Source organism: Symphalangus syndactylus, chromosome 8 (assembly GCF_028878055.3).
Source record: "Symphalangus syndactylus isolate Jambi chromosome 8, NHGRI_mSymSyn1-v2.1_pri, whole genome shotgun sequence".
Classification (NCBI taxonomy): Eukaryota; Metazoa; Chordata; class Mammalia; order Primates; family Hylobatidae; genus Symphalangus; species Symphalangus syndactylus.
Window position 1 is genome coordinate 24,113,029 of NC_072430.2, and position 4,287 is coordinate 24,117,315.

The window sequence follows — 4,287 nt, forward strand, 5'->3', positions numbered from 1 at the left end:
TTTCTTTTAGAGAGCCTCTCTATATTTGTTATTTAGGTTAACACAGTCAAGTTGTGGGCCAGGGTTGCAGTCATCTGAAGGTTCAACTGGGGCTGGAGGACCCACTTGCAAGGTGGCTCATGTACGCAAATGAAAAATTGGTGCTCCAGCCTAGGCAACATAGGAAGACTCTGTCTCTATAAATAAAAAAGTTTTAAAAAATCAGCTGGGCATGGTGGCTCCTACTTAGGAGGCTGAAGAGGAAGGATCTCTCGAGCCTGGGAGGCTGAGGATGCAGTGAGCCATGACTGCACCACTGCACTCTGTCTGGGAGACAAATTGAGATCCTGTCTCCAAAACATAATTTGTGCTGGCTGTTGGTAGGAGGCTTCAGTCCCCTACTTAATGGGTGTCTCCATGGGTTGCTTGAGCATCCTGCTGACATGATGGTTGGCTTTCCCCAGAGAGAATGATCCAAAAGAGTGCCAGCTGGAAACGGTAATGTCTTTTACGACCTGGCCTCAGAAGTCATTTACCATTATTTCCATAATATCCTATTGGTCACACAGGTCAGCTCTATTCATTGTGGGTGAGGACTGAACCATGGCATGAATACCAGGAGGTGAGGATGACTGGGGACATCTTGGGGGATGCAGACTGTAGGCTACCTGGTGGTAGTGACTTGGGCACCCTCCTAATAACCCTGACATCCTGGAGAGAAAGGCCTACCCACCCCTGCCTGCATGAGCCAGCCCCATCTGGCTGTCTCTCCCACCGCTGTGAGTAGCTGCACCAACTCTTCCCCCAGAGCTGTGGGGCCGGTAGGACCCTGAGAACAGCCTCCAGCCCACCAGTCTAAGCTGGACACCATGGCAATGGACTGTTGTCCACTTCTCTCGTTGGCCATCTAGGGGGTATTACTGTAACTTTGGTGGACTCTTTGATTTCCTTCGCTGACAGGGTGACAGGCTGTGGGCTGGAGAGGCAGGGCTGAAGTCATATGTGGCAGGACATGGGCCAAAGCTCCTCTTCCTAACACAACTACTCCCAACAGCAAGTATACAGGAACTAGGACCATTTTTTAAAATCTCATCTTTAAAAAGTGTTGTAGGAAAGAGCACAGACACTGGACCAGATGGCCTCAAATCTCCAGGCCAATACTTGCTATTTTTCCTTGGCTAAGACAACAAAATATCCTGATTCTCAGTTTCCACATCTGTAAAATAGGGGCGATAATAGTTGTGTTAGTCCATTTTGTGTTGCTATAAAGGAATGCCTGAGGCTGGGTAATTTCTAAAGAAAAGAGATTTATTTGGCTCATCATTCTGCAGACTGTACGAGCATGGCACTAGAAGCATGATGCCAGCATCTGCCTCTGGTGAGGGCTTCAGGAAGCATCTAATCATGGCAGAAGGGGAAGGGAGCCAGCATGTCACATAGTGAGAGAGAGAGCAAGAGAGATGCCGGGCCTCTTCTAAACAACCAACTCTTGCATGAATAATAGAGTGGGAATGACTCATTCCTGTGAGGGAAGGCACCAAGCCATTCATGAGGGATCTGCTCCTATGACCCATACCACTCCTACTTCACCCCAACTTCAACACTGGGGATTACATTTCAATATGAGATTTGGAGGGGACAAACATCCAAACCATATCAATAGTGCTGTCAAAAGATAAAATTACAGCAAACTTAGTTATATATCTAATTGTCTTTTATTCATAATTCATGAATCATGGCTGCCTCTACTCTACACAATAGAATGAGTTCTCTCACTAGGCCAAGCAGAGCAGTGAGCTTTGTAAGGTGGGAGTAAGGAAACAGAATAGTAGAAGAGAAGCTGATTCATTAATATCAGGTTACTTCAGGTTACTTTCTCATAAAGGTCAAAGAAGAGGCAACTTTCTTACTAGGTTGACTCTGGTAGACTGAAATTTCCTGTTTTCAGGATAAAAAGGTCTGTTTTAGGATTTATCAGCTTCCTTAGAGTTTCAGTTTGATTATATGACATTTAGCATGAGTGACTCCATTTTGATTTTGTCTGTTCTGTTGGGGCCTAGGGCAGGGGCTTAGTCCACTGTTTTGTTTAACAATGCCTATCTCTAGTGTTTTAACCACCCAACCGGTTCTTCTTGCCTACTGCACAGATAGAGCTAATTTACTGAGACAGCAGTATGGCAGTAGAGAAAGAGTTTAATAAATACAGAACCAGCTAAGTGGAAGACAGGAGTGTATTAAATAAATAAATAAAGCTTAGAGCTAAGATTTTTAAAGAATAGTTTGGTGGACAGGGGCTAGAGAATGGGGAATGCTGATTGGTTGGAGATGAAATCCTAGGGGTGTGGAAAATGGTCCTTATGCTCTGAGTCAGCTTCTGGGTGGACAGGTTGAGTCATGAATCATGGGTCCAGGTGGAGTCTGTAGGTTACCACAATACAAATTTCTGAAAAACATCTCAAAAGACCAATCCTAGGTTCTACAATAGTGATGTTGAGCAATGACTGGTTATCATCTAACTATGCCTACATTTTAGCAGAATTCAGGCCCTTCCCACATTTCTAATCCAGTAGGCTTTCATTAGTTTTACAAAGGTGGTTTCAGGGGTTAGTTTTAGGGAGGGACTATTATCATCCTTGCTTCAAAGTTAAACTATCAACTAAGTTCCTCCCCAGGTTTGCTTGGCCTGCATTCAGGAAAGAGTGAGGAGAGCCAAACCGTGGGGCTGGAAACAAGATGGAGTCAGCCATGCTGGACTCTCTCACTGTCATCATCTTTGCAAAGGTGGTTTCAGTGTTAAACGAGAAAATGTGTAAAGTCCCAGCCCACACCTGAGAATGAGGATGACTTTGTGTGATTATGATTGTTAAGCTTTAGGGCAGGGAGGGATGTAGTAGCTGAGGCAGGATTGGAACCTGGCTCTGATAACTGGCTTCCTTCCCTTGGGGCTGCAGGAGCATCCTTGTCCCCTCCTTCAGTGTCTCCCCTTTCATTGGATGCTGTCCACTCCCCCTGGGAGCCTCTTGGCTCTCTCTGCTCTTTCCCACGCAATGCCTAGAGCTCATGCAGGTCATAGGGTTTCTTTTCCTGACGGAAACTAGGGCACCTCCCCTGCCAATCAATCACCTATCAATCCTTCCACTGTGTGGAGGGAGAAGTGCTGAACTGTAGATTTACCTCCACTCCTCCTCTCCTGAAAATCCTTCCATGGCTCCTTCTGGTCTAAGGCGAGCCCTGAAGGCACAGCCCTCCCCCAGGGTGCCAGGAGTCCCAGACTGTGGGGACAGGGAAGGGGCTTTTATCAAACACCTGCCCTTCCAGAGATCCTGATCTTCCCATCCACTCCCACACCTGCCCTTTTGATGTTCTGTTAGTGATGGGAGTGGGTCCTGCCCATCAGGGTAACCTGAGGCAGAAAGAGAAACAGTAAATACATTGAAAACTGCTGATTTACACTACAGATGCTACAGGATATCATCCCCAGTTCCTAACCTTCCAGTGCCTGAGATTCAGGGCTGACCCAGATGCGGACTATGATGTGCAGCTCCACAGCCTCACCCTGCTCCAGCCAGGCACATAGGAGGTTCTCAACAAACATTTGCTGAGCCACTGAACTTGCTTCAGAAGGGCTGCCTTGGACTGCTGAGTCCTTGACTTCCATTTCTCTGAGTGGTGGGTGCAGGAGTTTGGGCTGGAGGAAGCTGGGGCAATTCTGTCCAGTGGAGCTGTGGTGGGAGGTTCATTACCTAGAAGCACAAGGTTCCTGGGGTGACGGGTGGAGGCTGCTGTTTGCTTTAGTCTCTACTCAATCCCTGCTCACAGGTTGCCTGGCAACCATTGTTCATTTACTCACCATTGATTTTGAAAATAAAAATCAATTTCCTTTATGACGTGAGCCAGAGGGCCACATTAACCCCCAAGTTTAAGCAGTCCAATTTTACGCTCAAAGATTTATGAGCAAGGGTGTATACAGAGCACTATTTATAATAGGAAAGGTTTTTGGGAGGGGTGCTGAACCACAGTATCTATCAGAGGGGTGTGATTAAAGGAAGGCCCTTTCTTACCACAGAATATTCTGCAGCTGATAAAATAATGATAGAGATCTGAGTGTACTGACAGGGGAACATTCTCATAATGTAAGTGAAAGACACAAGCAGGTTACAGAACAGCATGCAGAGTGTGTTGCTGTTTTCATTTAACAAAATGTGCATGTACATGAATGTGCCTGTTACTTAAAAACATTCTGCAAGGGTACACATGGCAAATAGAAACAGTGATTTTCACTCTGGAAGGGGATTGCAAATTTCGGTT

The 4,287-nt window shown here is 46.1% G+C and overlaps 1 long non-coding RNA gene across 1 annotated transcript; it reads right to left on the bottom strand.

The window, feature by feature from the left end:
* Nucleotides 1–2,196: 2,196 nt before the first annotated feature.
* LOC129488886 (uncharacterized) lies at nucleotides 2,197–3,780 on the bottom strand. Its single transcript, XR_008659738.2, has 2 exons — nucleotides 3,469–3,780; nucleotides 2,197–2,397 (listed from the first exon to the last, which is right to left on the bottom strand). It is a non-coding gene; the product is annotated as an uncharacterized lncRNA (long non-coding RNA).
* Between the last annotated feature and the right edge of the window lie 507 nt (nucleotides 3,781–4,287).